The sequence below is a fragment of the Ixodes scapularis genome, unplaced genomic scaffold (assembly GCF_016920785.2).
Source record: "Ixodes scapularis isolate PalLabHiFi unplaced genomic scaffold, ASM1692078v2 PGA_scaffold9__187_contigs__length_104089568, whole genome shotgun sequence".
In the NCBI taxonomy this organism is placed as follows: domain Eukaryota; kingdom Metazoa; phylum Arthropoda; class Arachnida; order Ixodida; family Ixodidae; genus Ixodes; species Ixodes scapularis.
This window is the reverse complement of record NW_024609884.1, coordinates 85,389,184-85,412,569: the sequence shown is the minus strand read 5'-3', so window position 1 is coordinate 85,412,569 and position 23,386 is coordinate 85,389,184. Positions and strand designations below refer to the sequence as shown.

Here is a 23,386-nt window from a genome sequence, read left to right as displayed (position 1 = left end):
ATTCTGATAATCGGGGGGAAGAAACGAGAAAAAAAAAAACGTAATTACTATTGGTTATGAAAGGGTATAACAAGGGGGTGGGTCTCTGGAACAGGCCTTTTACACCCTTAAGGGAGCAAAATATTTTAGTGTGTAAGCAGGAACGCTGAAAAAGGTCCACATCAAAAAAAGATCGTACACCGAACAGATAGCACGGGCAGTTTGGCGCAATCGGTCCCCGCGGCTTATCCTCGGAGGAGACGGCAATTTTCGTCATATTTTGGATATGCTTAAAAAAATACTATGAATAAAGACACGTTTAAAAGTAAGGATGGCTAAGTTCGGAGGGCTGAATTACGCTTATTTTTGCTGACGTCATGCTCCAAAGTGCGGGGAATCGGAGAAAACCTTCCGTATTTAAAAAAATTGGTAAAAAAAGCTATTCTTACAACATAATTTTATTTTTGTATGCTATCGATCACTAATATATTCTATCTTACCTTGAAAGTAAAATACCTTACGCCGCCATTTTGGATCCAGGCAGGCATTCCAAACCTAAGCAAATTTTAAAGATTTCTTGATTTTTTTTAGCCAACTTGAAATTAAAGTTTTACTAAAAACAATTTTTCACTGATTTTTCTGAACCTTATGCTCGACTAGGTTCCATTACAATTACAAAAATTATTCCGTCAGTTTTTAATTAAATAGTGAATATGTCACTTTCTTCAAAAACGGCCACATAGAGGGTAAAAAAAAAAAAAGCCATGTGGGCAACGGTGCTCGCATTTTCTGAAATAGCCGAAAGGTTAACCAACCCCCTCTGTTCAACATATCAAAAAATTAGAAAAGTGCTTTTTAATATTTTGGAAAGAAATTTTTTTTTAATATGAGGCAGAACAACATTGCCTCCAGGTATCCACCTCGTCGGCGACGCACGCCGTCGTCTGGTACGGTCGAGTGAAACACTGCACGGGGAACTTAATTTTGGTAATTATATTTGTATAGCTAACGCTAAGAATCTTGACATTATGACATGTCTATTTATAGTAACTAGAAAGTGCTTTTTTTTTTTTTTTGCTCTAAACGATATCTTTGGGTGCGCTTGCAAGTTGAATAGCGACAACTCGAAATATTGTTTGGGATACTTTTTATCAAAGCCGAAACAAATCACATTTGTAGCTCACCGACATTTCTTTTTCTCATGTACATGAATGTAATGTATATATATAGTTTAGAAATACTATATACAGATGTCACTCAGATAAGACCTCAATATACCAGAAAGGGCAAGCGAATACTCATATTTAGGGGTTTCCGATAGGTGCACAACACGTAAATTTTTTTTTATATAGGGGAGACATATATCTTACAAGCGGTAAACACGCAACATGTTTCTGTTGTGTTATAACCTTCGAATGGCCGTTAGCCTGAATGTTCTGTTTCTTCCAGTGTTTCACTCTCTGTTTTTCAGTTGCACTATGCATTTGCACCCCAATACCTTTTCGTTGAAGAGGAAGCCAAATCACCGTTATCGCTCGGCATTGTTGACGATCTCCCGCATCCACTATTTCATTTTTTTTACAAGTAAATGCGGTATGACCAAAAAGTGAAGACGTGCCGTCTGCTAACCAATTCTGACGAACCGTCTGCATTCACAAACTCGTTTAGCAGTCGACGGCATTGTCTCCCGTGACCGGAGCACATGTAAAGTGACATTAACGCCTTCAAATTGTGTGCCAAAAGAATATTATTACGTGGTAGCTAAAATAACACCCACATCTATCGTGCAGGAAGAGTTTTGCATGCGAATTTAAAGACATCGCAGCAGACGGATCACACCGGTGGCGTTCCAGACATGTGCAGTGTTCTAGCCTATGACATGAACTGAAAGCTAATGACACACTGATATTCTAAATGTGATATATTATTTCTGGACTATATTTTCCATTTATTTACATAAGAAGAAACAGAAACGCCATTGAGCTGCAAATGTGCTTTGTTTCGGCTTTGATAAAAAGTATCCCAAACAATATTTAGAGTTGTCGCTATTCAACTTGCAAGCGCACCGGACATATAGTTTACAGCAAAAAAAAAAAAAAAAAAAAAAAAGCACCCTCTAGTCACTATAAAAAGACATGTCATAATGTCAAGATCCTCAGCTTTAGCTATACAAATATAATTAAGAAATTAAGTAACCCGTGCAGCGTTTCACTCGACCGTAGCAGACGGCGTGCGTTGCCGATGAGGTGGACGCCTGGAGGTGATGCCGTTCAGCCTCATATTTAAAAAAAATTTCTCCAAAATAACAAAAAGTACTTTTCCAATTTTTTGATATGTTGAACAGATGGGGTCGGTTGAACTTTCGGCTATATCAGAAAATGCAAGCACCGTTGCCCACATTGCTTTTTTTTCACCCTGACATATTCACTATTTATTTAAAAACTGCCCCAATAATTTTTTACAATTGTAATGCAACCTAATCGAGTATAAGGTTTATAAAAATAAGTAAAAAAGTTTCTTAATCAAATTTTAATTTCAATCTGACAAAAAAATGCAAGAAATCTTTAAAACAAATTTCAGTTTGGAGTGCCTGTCTGGACCCAAAATGGCGGCGTAAGGTGTTTTCCTTTCAAGGTAAGATAGAATATATTAGTGCTCTTTTGCATGCAAATGTAAAATTGTGTGGTAAAAATGGCTTTTTTTCAGCAATTTTTTGAAGTACAGAAGGTTTTCTCCTATTCCCCGCACTCTGGAGCATGACGTCAGCAAAAATAAACTAGATACAGCCCTCAAACTTAGCCATCCTTACTTTCAGATGTGTCTTTATTCATATTATTTTTTTCAAGCATATCCAAAATATGACGAAAATTGCCGTCTCTTTTGGCATGGAATGACCCTGCAGTGAACCACCACGAACCAGACAAAACCTACATGAGTACGCGCTGAAAATCTCGAAAAATGTGGTCCGGGAGGCCCGCGGACTAATGACGTTTGTTCATGTGATTCAGGCGAAACTCGGGAGCGTGTCCGGGGAAACGCTCCCGAGTTTTGCCAGCCGTTTTCTCCAGAAACATGGTGGATTTCGAACCCCACAAAAGGTGACGTCAGTGATTTTGTAGAAACTTGTCCGCGGACATGTCCATCGTGTGGATACACCTTGAGCGAGCTTATAGCTCAACACTTAAATTTATATCGCAAGTCTGCACGTGCGATTTCTTGGAGGAAAAAGACGTCTGAATGTTCAGGAAATGTGCGCCAGTCTAAAGCGCCGTTCACACACTTGCACCAGGGCTGGGAATTATCGTGATACAAATGTATCGGCATAGCCATCTTTGGTCGTTCCAAAACAGATGTTGTAGGCGTTATCTAAAAAAAAGCAACGAAATACTTTACTAGTTATTTGCAAAATAAAGGAACGCGTTGGTGACCTACGTCACATCAAAATAAAAGGAACGCGCTACCGTTACCCATAAAAGGTAACGCACGTTACTTTTGCGTTACTTTTTATTTATTAATTTACAATAACAGCCTTTTTTTTTACATTGGGACAAGGAGCGTGGGCGTTGGGGATTTTCTCAAGTGGGACTTTTTGGGTGGGGAAGAACATTTTTAAGGTCTGTGAAATCAGTGCAATAACAAATGATTTGGCGCCTCTACTTCGTTTCAGCTTAAGTCCGTACGCAGCCGACGCTATGAGCTCATGGGAACCATCAAGCGTTGTCAAAAGCACAAATCACTAGGCCTTTTTTGTTTATGATTTGGTTCAGCGATGATAGAACCCGTGCAGAAACATGACGAACACCGTGATGGTGCCCTTTTCACGCTGCCTGATTGGTCACATGAGTTCTATAGCGTGGTCTGCGTCTGGACTTAAGGTAAAACAAAGTCTAGAAACAGGGAAAAAAGTTTAGTGTAGTTTTTTTTCTTTTTTTTTTTTTGTCTTGGGTAGATGTAACGAGTAACGTAATTACGTTATCCGTTACTCGAAATAAGTAACGTAAGTACATTATTCGTTACAGCTTTGAAAATGTAACGAGTGCGTTACTACCCTATTGAAAATTCTCATTTGTATGAGAAATTTTTGTGTCCAATAAACACATATGAATCATACAAGATATATAAGAACATATAAGAACCGTATAAGAACCATATAAGAACTATATAAGATATGTGAGAACATACAAGCACCATATAAGAAACTACTGGGAAGTTTCTTATGGGGTTCTTATATATGCTGTATAATTCTTATATAGTTCTCATATGGTTCTTATATGTTCCTATATGTTATTATATACCTTGTATGAATCATATGTGTTTATTGGACACAAGAAGTTTCTCATAGAAATGATTTTTTTTACTAGGGTACGTTGCCGAAAAAAGGAACGCATTACCGGTAACGCCATTACTTGTAACCATACATGGGTAAATTACTTTCAAAATGTAATTTAATAACAATTACAATTATTTCGCTCCAAAAGTAGTTAAACTACAATTGCAATTACTACTACGCGAAAGTAATTCATTACAATTACAAATTACTTTTAAAAAGTAATGTAATTACTTTACAATTACTTATTTCTGAGAGCTACCCACCTTCGCCAATGTAACTATAAACGAGTTATATGGCCGCTGTATAAATGTCACCTATTGTACTTTTCTTTTATTAAATTTGTTAAATGAATTATAGAACTTAACAGTTTGGAGTAATAAACTCCTGCATTCTTATATTCGCAATAAATAAAGATAGATTTTTATTACATTTTTACTTCATTTTAGAACAAGCTCTTGACCGTCTGGAACCGCGGTTTGTAAAGTTTTGGAATCTCGTCCAATCAGGTTGAGAAACGGTTGAAAGGGGGGTTGGAGCAAACAGTAAATAATGAAAATTTATGCGGAAAGGTATACGAAGATTGGGAGAGGGAAGAGCAGTGTAGCAACAACGGTTGGAAGTAAGGTGGGGTGAGTCGTGTTAACGAGACCTGCTGCTTCTTCGCCTCGATGTTAGAGCAGCACAACTTACTGCAAGTGGTACCAACAGACAAGCTAGAGTAGAGGGACGTGAGGAACTTGTAAAGAAAAGAGAATAACTTCATGGACAATACCGTATTTACTCGAGTATTAGCTGCACTGTTTGTGAAGAAAGCCTGAGGGTCCGCGTTTCCTCGGACCACGCGGATTGCCAATCAGAGCGATCGACAGCATGGTTCTAGCGGTTTACAGGACAGAGATAACGCCTTCGCGCGAAGATACAATTTCTGAAGATTGCATTTGTACGGAGAATCGTGTTCGCGATCTAGTTGTTCACTGTGTTATTTACGCGCAAAGCGATGATTAGCTGTATTTGTGTTCTGCGCGAAAGTAGACGCAAGGGCCTTGTTCATAAATAGTGCGGCTATTACTCGAGTAAATACGGTAAAATCCCCAACCTTGACTGAAATATGTAAGCGAATATGCTAGCGACGAAGACGCGTAAGGAGAACCTTGAACCTTTCACCTCAACCGGATGATGTGATCGGAGCCCTACCAGCTCGACTTCGAACCCCAATTCCCGCTGAGGGGAATGAGAAACAAGAGAGACCCCTAGGAACACGAGCAACAGGAGGCGAACGAGATGAAGAAACAGATTTCAACTGCTATCCGAACGAAAACCGACGTGAATGTAGCCCTCATTTATAAAATTATTTCTCAAAATTTTTATTAAATCGTTTTACAGTTTACAAAACGCTTCATTTTGTTCTATCCCAGCCTCTCCTTCCCATTCCTGCTTTATTCCCTTTTGAGCAGGTTGGGATACACACTCTCCCCTGTCGCTTAGTCTGTACTGCTGTCCCCGTGGTCAGGGGAGAAAAAGTGCCGACGCCGTAAAATCTTGCAAAGTAATTGTAATTCTGCCTGAAATGTTGCAATTACTGACGCTAGAAAGTAATTAAATTACAATTACAATTCCTCTTAGCTTAAAGTAATTAATTACAATTACAAATTACAAGAAAATGTAATTAAATTACTGTAATTTAATTACTACCCAAGTATGCTTGTAACGCGTTACGGCCAACACCAGCTTTGAAATTCCATCATGAATAATGGCGACCGCATAGGACTTTGTGAGAAAAAGTTCGCTGCATCCAAGAGAAGATTGCAACCTTAGTGTAGAAACGCCCGCACCTGACCACGCGACAATACGCAAATAGAAGTCGATTATTTTACGAAAACTGTCATTGTACTGAGATCCCGATATTAAAAGAAAACCTTCGTTTATCCGATGCATGGGCGAAGAAAGTCGAACGTCGTTACAGAAGGGGGTCGTTGTCACGCCACGAATCGAAAACGTGCCATCTTTTCAAATTACCCTATTTACCCCAATGTGCGTAGCGTTTTTTTTTTTTAATTTCTTTTTTGTATTTTATGACGGTGCGATTTACGTGCGCTTTGTTTTTCTTCAAGTATAAACCTTAACTGTGAAAATTTGCCTGTGGGGTTGCATTTCTCGTTCGATTCGTTGACGTGAACGTTGAAACTGTCTCCCGCTTGTGCATACATCACGATCACAGACAAACATGCACGCTTATAAAAACGCAGTTTCGCCGCGCCGACTGTACATATATACATATAAGTGGACGTTAAGGCTCCGATCTCACGGCAGTCATCTTGAACAAGCCACTGGTTGAACCAGTAGATGGTGGCACTGATCCGTGTGGCTATGGTGTGGCCGAGAAACTGTGGCACGGCTCGTGGCACTCATGTTCCCCTCCTCCGTTCTTAATTTCCTCCTTCGTGCCGCTCCTTTGTGCCCGTTGCACATTCATCGCGTGTTCTCGCCCGCGTCACGCGGTGCCAGAGCAGCCCAGTTTGCACAGCGGCTAAGCCAGTCCAGCTAGGCCAGCTCATCTATCGGAAGACGCCAAGCCGAGTAGCTTTTATTCTCTGATATGGGCTTCTGGTCCGGGGCGCAGTAACTGCGACTCGCCTTCATTAAAAAAGATCACCCAGTGATTAAAAATTTTTCTGCTTGCCTTATTCATATTTAGCTGACTAAAATCAATATTTGGTTGGCATAAAAATATACCAAATTTTTGTTTCTACGGGTTGACAAGGGCTTCGGTTAGAGAACGCTTGACGATCGATTTATCTAATCAATATAATAACAATCGCAAAGCAACTGCATGTAACAGAATATTCTTCAGCAGCATGGCGGTGCATATTGGTTAAATTAAAGTGCCTATAAAAGGTGCGCTTACAAAGAACGGTGTTTCTTGAGGTGCCGCTTAAGATCTCGCTTTGTAGTTACAGAGAGATATAGTTTCGATCACTCCCATAACTATATTCGATACTCCGCCGCGCCCTTGCGCATGCATACCTTATTGTTATGAGACTGCAAAAAAACACCCGTTAAAACTTCATAATGGTAGAAATTTTAGGAATATTGTTGTGGCGTATTGCGTGAGCAGTGGACTAAAAAACACTATTCTCTTCCAGAAAAAAAAAAAAGTGTCCCTTCATGGCGGTTAGTCGGCGCGACCCGTGAGAGGCGTTATGAAGTATCAGGGCATAAACGTTTATACTCCTCGTGGTAAATAACGCAGTCCACGCTGCAAGCGGATGAGGTCAATCAGGCAGCACCAAAAAACACCACGCCAAGAAGCGTCATCTTCTAGTACCGGTCAAACCAATGAAGCACACAGCATGCACCATGGCCTTCTGCTTTTAGCGTTTGTGTTTGCGTGTCTTGTATCTCTTGATCGTGTTAGATTTATAATTAAAACAACCTAAAGTACACTCTCTTTTTTTAAGACGCAGGTTGAAAATGGGACTCTAATTACTTTATCAATTTTATGGTGGTTGAAATGTGACTGGGTGTCACAGAACATAGCGTTTCATCAAAATGCGCTGAAGGTAGTTTATTAAAGTTCCTAAATAAAAGGTCCGCGAAAACATTTTTTTCAGACGCCATTTATAAGTTATGTAAGAGTGTGAAGAGTTTAGGAACTATATGACAAGATCGATCTAGCAAACGCTGTTTTCTTGTAGCTTAGGTTTGTGTCCTAAAGTCACCGGATGGTGGGAAAGTAGCGCCAAGGTCTTCGTATGGTCGCCATTTTGATCAGTGAAATGCGCAGGTTCTTTTTGACCTCTCCAGTTTTGGCGATCCGATCCAGACTCGCGGTGGGAACTTGCTTTATAAAGACTGCGACGTCGCGGTGCTTGGCAGCATCGGAAAATAATTTTCCTAACGTGAAATACGCAGCGAAAAAAATATGATTGTAAAACATTTGTGGACATAAGCCAGATTGATCAGTTTATTGCATACGCTAGTGCCGGCCAAGGCACTAGCGCATGCTTTACAATGGCGAGGAACGCTTTCAGTACGATGACGCGCCATCCCCATCTTGGCGCCGCTGGTTCTGAATAATTCTTTCGAAGCTTCGAAAGGACCGAAATGGCGATTGCCATAGCAAAATACACCATTGAGCCAATCGCCTTGTGGGGCTTTGGTCGTCTGTATGTTAGTACCTATTTCCGTCCTGCTAGTAGGCAGGGAAGGGGATGGCGCTATACCTTCCCAGGATCCAGTGACTAAGCGTTCCCAGTAAGCACTTTCCACCAAACTATCCTAGTAACAGGTTAAGAACGCAGTATAGTAGCTTGAGTGCTGACAAAGAAATGGGCGTAAGCGCTCCAGGGCTAGCCCCTTAACGGTGTTACGCAACACCCTTAGGATGCTGCAGCATCATAAGGGTTCTTAGATGATATAGTAAGATCGTCTGTACCCTGATTTTAGGGTGTTCGCCATGGCGAACACCCTAAAATCAGGGTACAGGCGATCTTACTATATCATCTAAGAATTTTTTTTAGGAGCTGGAAGTTTACAAGCAACATGCACCACATGCAATTGTAACATGTACAGAAAAAGAAATTCAGACGTAATAAATCACGCGCGAGAAAGGAATCACGAACCTGGTGACTGTTCCTTCGCCTCATGTAGTCGACAATCCAAAAACACTCATTCGCAGCTGATCACCTCCACGATTACGAAGGTTACACGTGTTGCTTTGTTCTCCTCAATCTTTCGTGTTATGCATAATATGTCTACGTTCAAGGAATGTACCTCAAATTAAATAGAATCAGTGCAGGCTATATGCTTTTGAGGTTATAGACAAATAAAAAGATTGCTTACTTCACTAAAGCACCCTTTCTCACACCCATTTTACAGCCTTCAAAAATAAAGGGTGTTCAGAGCAACAGCACCCTATTTTAAGATTAAAAAGTGTGTATTAGGTCAAAATAAGGGCGCTGAAAGGATAAATTCATGGGTGTATAAGACCAAAGCCACGTTTTTGCGCCCTTTAAGGCCCGTTCGCGCACTTGCGACTTCTTAAAACCGAGTGCCTTGAAACCTCTTAAAATCTCTTATACGACTAAAAGACGCATTGGCGCCACCTATCGGGTAGCACTGGAACACTCGGCGATCAAATATATTTTCTATTTCTTTCCCGCATCCTTCTTTATTTCTTGGCTCGAAAATTTTTTGTCAATCTTATAAACAAACATTTCTCATAACTAGTAAGTATATTTGACCTCGCAAATCCCGCGAAACCCTAGCTTTAGTAAAATGCAGTTCCGGGGTCACCGCACTGATGGCGCTTGCGTGCCAATGAGTTCTCTCATCGCAAGATATTTTAAGAGGTTTGAAGGCGCTCGGTTCTAAGGAATCAGAAGTGTGTGAACGGGCTTGAAGGGCGTAAAAGTTTTGTAGTGTGTGGCTTTAGAAAGTGTCTTATATCTAGGGTTACGTAATTTCGGAAAAATTAAAAAAAAAAAATCTGAAAAACACTCGACGATAAAATTTTCGTCAATTCGGATTCATCGAAAGACTCAAAATTTCAATGTTACGATGGGAAAAAAATATCAGCAAAGGGGCAGTGGTTCTGAGGAGAGGCCACTTTAGTTTCCGAAACGTCGAGCTACTGACAAAAATGGTATTCGCCCTTTTCCTCGTCAAGGATCGTTCAGGACAACAAGTCATGGAACCCCTGGGTCACTACACAAGTCATTGTTTAGGTTTTGGACCATACTATTTTTGCTTCTTAGAGGGAAGGAGGGGTAGTGTTTTTATAAAAGTGAAAGCTACGAATTCGCATATTTCAATGGAGGAGGAGGGCAGCTGAAGCTTCCATGCTTCTCACCAACTACGTCCTGAAGTTTGGTTATTTAAAAGTATCGACTTTACTGAGGCGAGACATTTCAGCAATATTCGTCATGGGATATTATGACCAATGCCAGATTCAGCTACAGAAATATAATTCGATACAGGTTAGTTCCAGTAAATTTATGGTTATGCTTTTGTCAGGACTATATTTATTTTGTTTTAGAATCTAAAGAAAACTGGGAGCACAATATAATTAAACTCAAAATTTCTGAAAATTGGGAGTCTAACAAAAATTAACTCCAATGAACCACAAATTTTCAGCGAAAACTAAAATCCGAAAAACACCCTCCGCTTTTAACGAGAAATAAACTAACTGTAACTGTGTTCTGCGAGTGTTTATACATCCGGAATTAGTCAAAACTAAAAGGTGTGCGGTGTCTCATCTGTAAATGCGTAGTTTAGTCAGTGCAGTACAACCACTAGCCTGGGGTCTTTAACTTGCGCCAAACAGCGAGAGAGAAAAAATTGGTTTATTGGAAAGGTGAAGAGGTTATCTCGCGGAGGGCGCCACGCAGTAGTGATACGTGACCGCACGCCGGTACGACGCTCATCCAGATCGAAACAGGCAGGGGTGGGGATTGAAGCCAGGATGCCTGGGCTCTGCAGCGCGAGTTTTCGCTCCACGCGCTCCGAGCTGGTGTGCGCTAGCCCACTCAGCCAACGATTCTTTTCCCTGATAAATAAACTGCGAAAACACGGAGTCCTAGTTAAATCATATGTGCAAGTTCTCGTGCAAGCAAAGCGTTTCACTGTGCACAGGCGCCCGTGACGTTGCCTGCACTGAAGACATTTGTTAGCGTAAATAGATTTTAAACGGTCGGTTGGAGAGGATGGAAACCGTAGGAAGGTCTTTCAGTAGCCCATAGCGCAGCATAATGAGTATGTTGGAAACAGCGCCTCCTTGCATTCCAGGTCTAGAACAAAAAAAGAAAATTTTAACAAAAATGGGCAGACTGAGCATTCTGTTCCATTCTGTGGAGGTATTGCTCAGCCGTAAATTGAAACACGAGTCGTTATCATTTTGTATGTTATTCATTTGCCTGCTCCATTTTATTTAGAACCAACTTTAAGAAGAATTACCTGGTCTTTGCCGTTGCGGCCCTGCTGCCAGCTTACAGATGCCACCATGGTAGCGATACCTGAGTAATGAAGCGCGGGACCGCTCTCGGCCATTAGGACAAGCAAGCGATCTCCACAACTCCCTTTTTTGCCCACCATAATGAACCTGAACTACGAAAGCGCATTAGTTGAGTTCATTGGGTTGCTGATTAGGCAAATTCGAGATCCGTATATTTCTAAAAAAAAAAAAATGCCGACGAATCGACGAGACTCCTGACTGCCTTTCGTGCTATCGGCTCCTACACGCCGCTCCCGCAATCTGTAACCGTGATCGTGACCAAAGCAGGTTGACACCATAGTATTATTTCTAATAAACTCAAACATAATCTCTCTTGTCCCTTTTTCAGGGACTAGGATTACTAACTTCAAAGAATAATAAAACTAATACATTCAATTTATTAATCAGACATTATCTGAAGAATTAATTGATCAATAAACCGTGCAAGCATTTCGACTTGTCGAGCTAAAAAAAACATTGACAATGATAACGAAAGAGATGATGACAATGATGATGAAGCCTAATCCAAACTTCTGTTTACTTGCATAAAAAAGGGATAGCCTACTTGGACACGTATTGGCACGATGGTAATTTGGTGGTTTACTTCGTTGGGTATCGTTGGGTATTTTCTAATAAATATTTAGTTGTCAGTTCAGCGCTCGTCGTGCGCATTTCGCGCGCTGTTTCATATATTGCTTAAACATAAATCAACTCGCCCACATATCCGCCCTAGTTGATTTCCTGAACTTCAAGAATCAGCAGTTGCCAGGTGCCGCAGTAAAGCATCAAAACATTTTTTTTAAAATCTAAGTTCCATCTAAATGAGGCAACCGGGTGCCAACCCCGAGGGAAGTCTAATGATCAGCAATATATGTATATTGATTTCAACCCGTGGAATTAGATGTGAATAATTATACAATAACACTTTCATAAAGCAGATGCAATAAACTGAGGTTTAATTGAATGCTAAAGTATTAATTTGAAAATGAAGAAAAGCCCTCTTCGAATACCTCCGGAGCTTCAGGCTTTACCAAATACTCTACAGTAGTTCAATTATCTGTTTGGTAAAATGGGAACTGCCATCACCTGAAATATAAAATATTGCTATGTTTGCAAATAAATAATTAATAAAAAACAGTAGGCCGGCGTTTGACAATGTTCCTGGATATAAAAAAAAATGCCAAGAACTACCATATGTAGCAAATTTTAGAAGTCAAACAGATATCCGTGCTGAAATATGTGATTTTGGGGCATTATTTTGGAAGCTGTGACAAACGAAGCAATACAAAATTAAAAAAGCCCTCGTCCACCATCTGCTATCATATCTTCTTACCTAAACAGTATTATCAAAATTGCGTTACTTTGGATGGTCTCTGCACAAAACGAGAACTAGCGGAGCAAGTGAAAGTTCGAGCATCCCCATTGGCGAAGGTACAAGTATCCACAAACAACGCAAAACTGAACATAAGATAAATCAGAATAAAAAGGATTATATTACCTTTCAAATAAAACCAATTATTCAACACAGTATTCAGAACGAGACGAGTAGCGAGCGGCCGAAGAGCACCTAAATTGTCAGAATCAATATGGGACCGGGGTCTCATACAAAGGTGGCGACTTATACAGTATCAACTTTTCGGGGGATGAAAACAGTCGTTCTTTAGGAGTGGGCGACTTATAAAACGCTACGACCTTTATGCGTTTTGTTTTTCTTTAAGTAAGAACCTGAACTGTGGAAATTTTTCACTGGTGTTATATTTCTCGTTTGATTCGTTCGATGCATGTTGAAACTGGCTCCAGCTTGTGAGCATATCGCGATCAAAATACACATAAGCACGCTTAAATTATGCTTCGCCACAAAAGTGCGACTATACGCTACACACGACCTATAGTGAAAACGTGTGCTGACGCAGCTCACGTGTCCACCCTGTGTCTTCGATGGCCCTCACAGTGATGACGTCGAAATGCTAGCGCATCGGCTTTGAATATTCTATACTTCGTTTCATCCATTGTCCGAGCGTAATCGAATGCACGCACTCATACAACCACGAACACACTAAAAGCGCTAGTCACTGGAGCATCCTTGTACACGATTGCACCCTTAGAAATGCCTGCGCGTCTACTTACCCGCCAAACACTCAAAGAGCCAATCTCTGCAATCTACGAAATCAGCTCAGCGAATGATGAGGCGGAACATCTTTTTAGACCTCAAAATAAAGTCCGCGCTGTGGCATTACGCAATGCAAAGCGTCATGCTTGCATTGCGTAATGCCACAGCGCAGATTTCATTTTTAGGTCTAAACAGATGTTCCGCCTCATCATTCGCTGAGCTGATTTCGTAGATTGCAGAGATTGGCTCTTCGGGTGTTTTGCGGGTAAGTAGACGCGCAGTCATTTCTTAGAGTGTGGTTTAACGGTGCCGATGCTCCGATTTGGTTATCACCGCAAGGTCATTTCATGCCACGTGGCGGCAACTTTAAAGGTGTCCTAAAGGCCTGTTCACACATGCAGCGGAGCGCTAAGTCAGCGCCACGTGAGCGCTAGAAAGAGCGTTCGTGCAGCGCTTTCTAGCGCATGACATATATAAGGCCGGTTCAGACACTTGCGTTTGAGTGCGTTTGACTGCGTTGCGTCGAGTGCGGAAAGCTAGTCACCGGCACATCTGCGCTTCGTATGAAGCGTGGAATCCAATCCAAGGAATCATCTTGGCACGCAATATAAGCAGCTGGGATGTCCTGGTTTTCCGCTGCCGCAACGCAGTCAAACGCAGTCAAACGCAACTGTCTGAACCAGGCTTTAGTTCTAATATAGCGTGCGATTAGCGCTTTTATAGCGCCTTGTTAGCGCTTTAGCAGCGCCTTGTTAGCGCTTCAGTAGCGTTTTGTTAGCGCTTCTTGTACCGCAGTTATCTACTGCGGATTAGCGCGTGCACTGCGGTTCCGGTTCCTGGTTGGGTGTGCATCAGCAGCACCATGGGAGATGACCCTGGTGTGCTCGGTCTTTGACTGCTTTTTTTTAATAGGAAAATCGGCCGCGCATCGTTCTGATTTATTAATTTCTAGAATGCTTCGAGCCCGCAGAGTGAGGTATTGCCATATTTAGGCGATCTCAGAGACCTCCTCAGGGCAATTTTAAAGGGGTAATGAAACAATATTGGGCTGGAATATTCGTGACATTCTGGCCCAAGTATACTCGCACGGACCGGCATTGGCTCAGGCGTTTCTTGGTCGTGGTTAAATCGCGAGGATAAAAGGAGATTTCTTTCAATCATCCCCAGAAATGTGTGCCATCGTATGCTTGCGCCATCTCATGTTGGGTTAAGGCAGGACTCCCATAGGAGCTCATATATTTTATATACTAATAGGGCCACAACGCCGGAACGTTACGGTATGAACAATTTCCCATGCTACGACTCTATTCTATCATATACCATTTTTCTTGTGCCAAAAATTTCAAGATGATGACGTGAAAACTGCGGGTTCCTTTTGATATATTGCCACTACGAATACTATCCAAGTTAATCGATGTCTACAGTTTATTTTTGGGTATATATAAATTGTTATGATTGTATAAATGAACTATGATCCCTCCCCAATATTACGGTGAAAATCTACAGTGTCTAAGAAGTTTATTACATCTGTTGAAAAATGTATTTCGGAGGCATCTCATACCAATTTTTCGGAAAAAAAAAAAGGTTCAAATGAGTACAATTTAAAAATAGAAAAACACAAGATGTGACATTCGACCACAGTAAACCACAAGGATCGATAATCTGCTGGGCAATTTTTTTTTCTCAAAATTATTTTATTGTGTTCCTGATACCAATTTGCCAAATAAGGATGATTCATTCTCGTTTAGACGTTTACGATGATTTCCAGTATTCTGCTGCTGACATAAATGAGCTCGAAAACAAAAACAACTGTTTGTATTACAATAATATAAAATTATGAAATACGTTTTCAAAATGCTTTCACTAATTCTTAATGTTATGCGATTATAACAGTGACATTTTTATCGTAAAGAATGGAAGCACAGCGGTGAATAAACGATTTATGAGAGGATGATCGTTCCTTTGAACTTAACCTTCCGATGACAAAAGTAAAATTTAGGCACGTACTAAATATTTATATTAAATTTATTATCCCAATCATCCTGAACACAAACAACAAAAAAAGACAAAATCGGGAAATGAGCGCATTGAAATATTCGACTTAATATCACATTCTTCGAACAAAGCTGCCGCCCAAGATTTTGCAATAGAAGATGCTTGTATTCGGCGGCCTAAAAGTTTGTATTTTGTCACCAGTTAAAAATTCGGTCGATCTCATAAAGTTGCCAGATCAGGCGCGGGTGCCCTAATTTGAAATGATGAACGAATGCCTAAAAACAGCCCAACCATGTCCACTTCGAGACAAGCTTTCTCAAAGATGGCTCTTTTTAGAGGATTCGCAATTGCAGCACCCTATAGTGAGGAGCCATAAATTGTGTATTTCGTCAGCAGTTAAGAACTCTGCCGACCTCAAAAAGTTCCTGGAAGAGGTGCGTGAGCCTGAATTTGAAATGGTCAACATATACCTGAAAATAGTCGAATCATGTCCACTTCGAGACAAGTTTACACAAAATATGGCTCATTTTAGATGATTTTCCCCGGCAGCAGCTTATTGTCGAGGGCCCTAAACTTTGTATTTCATCACCGGCTAAGTTCTCGGCCGACCTCAAAATGTTTATAAATAAGGCGCGGGTGCCAAATTTCAAAAGATGAACGAATGCGTATAAACAGCCGAACCATCCCCACTTTGAGACCGGTTTTCTCAAAAACGATTCGTCTTTGAGTAACCATAGCACCAGATTGGCTCGAGGGCTCTAAATCTTATATTCTCCCTTTAGCTGCGAATTGGGTTGTCCTCAAAAAGTTCCCTGACGAGGCGTGGGTGTCCAAATTTCAAAAGATGAACGAATCTGTAAAAACAGCAGAACCATCCTCACTTTGAGACCAGTTTTCTCAAAAAGGACTCGTGTTCAAGTACTTGTCCTCACGCACTCATGGCCCTCACACCCCTCACGCCCCTCACGCACTCACCGTGTCACGGCCTTCACGCATTCGCGGTCCTCACAGCCCTCACGGCCCTCACTCACCCTCACACTCATGAATTTTCCTGGTTCAGAAACTCAGTCACCCTCACCTCACCTGTGAAGACGAGGGTGAGTGAGGGTGAGTGAGGGCCCTCATGAGTGACGTTTGACGGGGTATGCTTGCCATAGTACCAGGATGGGCTCGAGGGCTCTAAATCTTATATTCTGTCTTTAACTGGGAACTGGGTTGTCCTCAAAAAATTCCCTGACGAGGCGCGTGTACCAAAATTTAAAATAATGAACGAATGCCTAAAAGCAGCCGAAACATCCCCCATTTCAGATCGGTTTTCTAAAATAAAATTCGTTTTCGAGTATTTGCAATAGTATCAGGATGGCCTAGAGGGTACTGCATTTTATATTCCGCCTTTAGCTGGGAATTAGGTTGTCCTCAAAAAGTTCCCTGGCGAGGCGCAGGTACCTAAATTTCAAACGGTGAACGAATGCCTAAAAACAGCCGAACCATCCTCACCTTGATACCGGTTTTCTCAAAAAGGATTCGGTTTTTAGTATTTTCCATAGTTCCAGGATGGGCTCCAGGGCTCTAAAATTTATAATATGTTTTTAGCTTGGAAGCGCGTTGTTTTAAAAAAAGTTCCCTGGGGAGGCGCGGGTGCCAAAGTTTCAAAAGATAAACGAATGCCTAAAAACAGCCGAACCATCCCCACTTTGCGACCGGTTTTGCGACCGGTGGGCTGTGGACGCATGCACAGCGTCTGATGTACCGCACAACAGATCAACAGCGCATGCTCAGAAGGCGTTCCACAGCCCAGCAGACAAAGATGGCAGCGCGCAGAAGGCGATTTTTGCAAAGGTCTATACCTCGTTTCAGCTTAATTCCAGGCGCGCAGACGCTACACTCTAAAAAATGTCGGTGCGTCTGCTTTCACGCACAACACTCGGAGAGCCAATCACCGCAACTCACGGAGGCAGCTGAGCGAATGACGATGCCGAAACATATGTTTAGACCAAAAACCGCAGTCTGAGTTGTGATATCAAGCAGTGCAAGCGTGACGTTTTGCATTGCTTATTGTTACAACTCAGACTGCGTTTTTTGGTCTAAACATACGTTTCGGCATCGTCATTCGCTGAGCTGCCTCCGTGAGTTGCGGTGATTAGCTCTCCGAGTGTTGTGCGTGAAAGCAGACGCACAAACTTTTTTTAGAGTGTACGAGTCAATGGGACCAATCAAGCAGCATCAAAAGCGCAAGTCAATGGGCTTTCTCTATTTACGATTTTATCACAAATAATTAAACACGTACAAAAATAAGACGAACGCCATGATGGTGCTCTTTGACGTAGTCTGATTGGTCCCATCAGCTCGAGGCGTCGGCTGTGTCTGGATTTAAAGGTGAAGCGATGTATGGGGGGGAGAGATATTGCCGAGTGCATGGCGGGGTGGTGTGTGTCGACCGCGCGTGTCACACGAAATTCTATTTTCTATAATAGAACATGTTATACTGGAGTCTGTCTTGTGCGACGATGTACGCATGGCGTACCAAAACTGCGCCACTTGTCTTGCGGTAAACAAGCCTGTAAGTGAGCGTATTCGCCTTTTCTCTTCGGTGCGACAAAGCTGTCAGCTTTCGCGATTGCTTTTTTTTTTTTTTTTTCTTGAAGCGTTTTGTCTTAGTACAGTTCAGTGTACTTGTAATCGTAGGTTTACGTTGGAAGCTACAGAGGTGCTTATTTTAGCGTACGCGAATGACGTGACGATTTCTGCGTAGACTCCAAGAGTGTTCAAAAAGCCGTCGAGCTCACAGAGATGATCTGCGAAAATACGAGCACTCTAAGAAAATACCGTGAGTTTACTTTCCCGCACAGCACTCGGAGAGCCAATCAACGCAGCTTAAGGAGGCAGCCCAGTGAATGACAATGCGGAAACATATGTTTATACCAAAAAAAAAAAAAAAAACGGCAGTCTGAGTTGCGACATTATGCAATGCAAAACGTCTTGCTTGCATTGCTTAATTTCACAACTCAGACTGCGTTTTTTGGTCTAAACATGTTTCGGCATCGTCCATCGCTGAGCTGCCTCCGTTAGTTGCGTTGATTGGCTCTCCGAGGGTTGTGCGTGAAAGTAGACGCACATACATTTTTAAGAGTGTAGGATAAGTGTTTGGGTGTTGGGCGCAGCGATTTGCCTTCAACGCCGGCTAAACAGTATACCACAAATATGGCGTCCAGTGAATACTCCCTATATTGCTCATCTACAGCTCAGAGGCAAGTCGTTTTTTAATGCAGACTAAGTTCAGGCTGTATAAACATTACTACAACCCCTTTTTTTTTTTTTTTAAGAAAGCTTTTTGTAGTGTTTGCGCTTGTCTATCAAGTAGTGTTAAATGCGCCAGCGCACGAGGCCCGTGCCACGAGCGGTCCTTAAAAGCAGATGGCGGCACAGCACTGAATTGAGCTGGGGTGCTATGTTGCGCTTTTTGGACTCCCAGGAGACTAGGGAGAAGGAAGTGACGTCAACAACGCAGCAAATGCAGATTGGATGTTGATTTTGTTTTCTTCTGTCAACATCCAATCAGCGTTTGCTGTATCGTTGACGTCACTTCCTTGTCCCTATAGTCTCCTGGGAGTCCAGAAAGCGCAACATAGCACCCGTGCCCTTGGAAGCGAAAAGCATGCAGGAGAGCAGCAGCTCCTGCCGCGTGTATTGCACGTTTCCACAACAATGGTTGGCGGTACTTGAAAGCGTGAATGTTATTGAAAGACTTTAGTCTGCACTTGCCGGCAGAACCTTCAACTTCTGGAATCTACGAGGATAGTCGACATTGAAGCAGTGGAAAACATGTGTTATATTTGGAGAGCAGATCCGGCTGTCACGTATGACCAGAAACAAGACATCCAAAACGAACCTCGGTGTGCACTGCGTTTCCATCTTCTTCTGAACAACCTCCATCCCTCTCAAGGATAAAACAAGTAGAAACACCGAGTTGCACGTGCGACAACCCGGTCGAAGACGTCGAACATTTAATCATGGACTGCCCGAGATATGATCAGTGGCGCGCTCACTTACGGATTAGTCTCGGGATACTCAACAATCGTCCATTTTCTCTCGCCAAAGTTCTAGGTCCTTGGCCTGACTTAAAGAAACAAAAGCGTGCATTAGCCTCACTAACTGCATTTCTGAAGGACTCAAAGATAGAAGCCTAATATTAAGTTCAATGAATATGAGTTACTGGTATAGCAGGATTTAATTGCGCATATTTTGTACCACTGCAGCCGACTGTACATGTCGTACTTCTCAAAGTGCACTTGCTTGTGATATTAGCGCAGCACGTTAATAGTTTACTTTGTTACTCATTATGCCCAGATTTCATAATTATTGAACATATCATATTATACTTTACCCCATTACTAGCCTTGAAGTAGCCGGCCCCAAATTATGGGGCTAAAATCTTCATCTCATTAAATAAACATTGATTGAAAAACATTACTTTTTGTTCAGAGGGTTATGATCTCTTGAAAATTGCGGCGAGATTCATCGACCGTCGAAAGTAAGCGATATAAAAAATACAGCCTAAAATATACTTCGGTACATATGGTTTTTCACGATTGGCTAAATCACGGGCATATAAGAGCATTGTCCGAATGTCAACTTCGACGGTGCTGGTTTAAAAACACGATGGCTCCTAGCTTCTACTCTGCTTTTTAAACACATCATCTTACTTGTCGCATCTGATGATAAGTAGGCAGGGTCTTTGACGTCATTTGTGTGAAAGCCTTCCTCGCCAATATAAACACCTTTGGCACTACGTATGAAATCAATTTATCAATCATGCTTATCTAGACTGATCTCTGATAATGACGTTGTTCTTCAAGGCAGAAAAATCATGTTTAAATGCCGCCTAGCCACGACGCTCCATGTGCTGGAGGTGCGAAGATGCGTCCTTGTTTAGCTGTGTGTGAATAACAAAATCTAGGTGGTGCAAGAAATGTCTTTATAAAGAACCTGTCCCCTCAATTTCGAATCAGCTCACCAAGAATGCAGAAGTCAAGGAGAAACTGCTCACACTATGAAACAAAATGGCGACCATATGGGGAGATACACAACATATAAAACAGAAGTATAGGCCTGTAGCTCTTAAGTTTAGAACTGTGCCACTAGACAGCAAAATAAGGAGGTTTTCGAGAAAAAAGAACCGCGATTTTCGGTCCGGATAAATGAGCGATGCATCGCAGAATGCTCAAACTTCGTGAGAAGGTGACGCTAGCGTTTGGGATAGATAGACGCGAAAGCTTAAAAACGTAACGTTACCTAGAAAATAAAAAAAAAAAAGATCGAGAAGCACGAATTTTGTTTTTGAGTCGATGTCTACTCAAGCCTAGTATCGTCGAAACAAAAATTGACATTGTTAACGCTTGTGGGATTTATATCAGTAAAAAACACTTGTCAGCAACAAAGATAAGATTATTATATTTTTTTTTTTTTTTTTTTTTTTTTTTTTACGGAAATAGGTGCTAAGGAGCGTACAGTGTTACTTGTTTTGGCAATGTGCTTAGGTGGACGTCGACTCGGAGAAAATTTTCGTCTCTCTCAATGGGCCTTTTTCCAGTCAGCTTCTGCGCATGCGTACACTCCCGCTATCGCCATTTTCGCAGGACACCGGGACGCGGTGCCCTGCGAAAATGGCAACAGCAACGTTGACAGCATCTATTTTGCGCGTATTTAGTCCATTTTGACGCTTTGTTTATTAGTAGCGGTAGTATGGGGTATAAGAAACATTGAAAGCCAATACAACGTCAAGATGCCAATGTGTTTTGACGGGCGGAGGCATGACGGGCTGCTCTTCTTCTATTGTAGTTCACAGACAACTCCCCGGACGGCGCTCGTTACTCGAAAGAGGTCCATTGTCTTTTGATGCAGGTAGCGTCATGTTCTCAAACTTCCGCTTTCTTTCCCAACGGCTATCACGTCCTCACGGCGTTTGAGCTTTCTGCGATGCATATAGTTTATTTACCCAGGAAGAAAAAACACGGTGTTATTTCCCCAAAAACAAAAGCTTGTCCCCTCCCCGCCCCCTCCCCCCAAATCCCCCTCCACAAAAAAAAAAAAAAGATATATATATATATATATATATATATATATATATATATATATATATATATATATATATATATATGTGTGTGTGTGTGTGTGTGTGTGGTGTGTGTGTTTCTTCTTTTTGTTTTTCTGCAAAAGTAAATTTAGCATCGCCAACCGCTCATGCTCCGCCCAAAATGTAGGGCTAGATGTCCGAACCAGATGCCAAAGTTTCAGAACCAACCAATTATCTTATTCAAAAGTTGTAAGTGATTTTCCGAAATTTTCCATGGGAATTCCATGGGGCCAATTTTCGGCCGGCGTCGGTAACTGCCGCTATATAGCTCCCTGTATTCGAGAGCTCGGTCTGGCGCCATTTCCCCCAATAAAAATTTCAAAAAATCATTAATAACTTTTTAATAAGATAAGGGTTAGTGCTGAAACTTTGGCATTTTGTTCGGACCTCTAGCACTACATTTGAGTGGAGAATCAGTGTTCGGCGAGGCATGAATTATTTTTGCGGTAAAAAGAAAAAAAAAAAAAAAACACACACAAAAAAAAACTTTTTTTTTTCTTTTTTTTCTTTTTTTTTTTTTGGGGGGGGGGTTAATTTTTTACTTGTATAACATTTTTAGATCCTCCCTAGGCGTCTTCCGCGCCCAGCAGAGATGCGCGAGAGGACAGCAGACGATAAAATAAAACAAATATTTTTCCAAAGATTTTTTTTTTTATCATACAGAAAAGTTTCTTTGTTTCTAAATGTGAAGTGAAGCTGCATCAATGTTCATATATTTCATTAAGATTATTATTTATCGCGGTTGTCCTGCTCGTCGCCAGCCTTTGCTATAGCGTTCTGGGTGTTTTTGCGTTCTTCACACCCCCTGGGAGCGAGTTTGCAAACCGGTATGCAGACAAAGACTCAGGCCGATGTAGAACGCAGGAAGTGCAAAACTGTCGTTTTAGTTCTTTTTTTTTTTTCATTCGCTTTGATTTGAGCTATATAAAATACCTACAATTTTTTTTGTTTTGTTTTCAAAACGGCGTTTCCGTGCCCAGTTTCAGGTGTACGCTTGGAATTCAAATTTTGTGAGGCGTGCCAAATGTGCCAATCCTTACGGCCGCAACGCCGCACCCTGTACTTCCGATAATTTCTAACGTGGTTGGAACCTTGAATCTAGTTGGAAATCAGAGCTTGCTCTATGTTGTGTAGGCCACCATAATCTACGTCATGACTGGCTCGTACCTTGCGCCGCCGGTTGGCCGCTTCCGTCAGCGGCGGACGCAGGGCGAAGAAGATCTAGCTCGAGATCGGCGGCGAATAGCCCGTGGTCCGAGCCCACCCCGAGCGCACGACCTGCATGCGAAGGAGCTGCGAGCATGAAACTCGTTTGTTCTGGAAAAAATTCTGCGCCATCTATGAGGAAAAGGCTACAAATAAATCGCGGGTGAATCCCTCTTAAAGTATTTATTCTCTATACAATACTCAACTGTGCCCTTAATTACCCGGAGTGATTAAAAGGGACCATGAAGCGGTACTGAATATTCGAACTTTACTATTGGCGATTTTCACCACGTGTTTCCGAACCTACTTTCACGGCTTCGTCTTTAGACCATCAGGCGCTGTGAATATTTGATTCGCTCGAGAAGGCTGGAGAACGAACCTGCCGCCACAGCTCTCTGTTCTAGCAGCCGGGTGCCGTCGATTTCGCAGGAGTGGACAATATTTGGACTCAGCTTTCTGTGCCATTTTAGAAGTGAAAAGTGCGCACACTTGTCATTGACGCTCGAGGTGTTCGAGCAAAACGGGCGCCTATACAGCTTTGGCTTCATTGCCACAAAATGTTGGCCATAAGTGTATCTAAATATCGCGTAGAGACAAGCGATATCTCGGCAAAGAGCAAGAAACTTGATTTCCACTGAAATT

The 23,386-nt window shown here is 41.8% G+C and overlaps 1 pseudogene; it reads right to left on the bottom strand.

Annotated features, from left to right (window-relative positions):
* Positions 1 to 23,386, bottom strand: part of LOC121832930 — a 64,666-nt pseudogene that overhangs the window by 542 nt on the left and 40,738 nt on the right.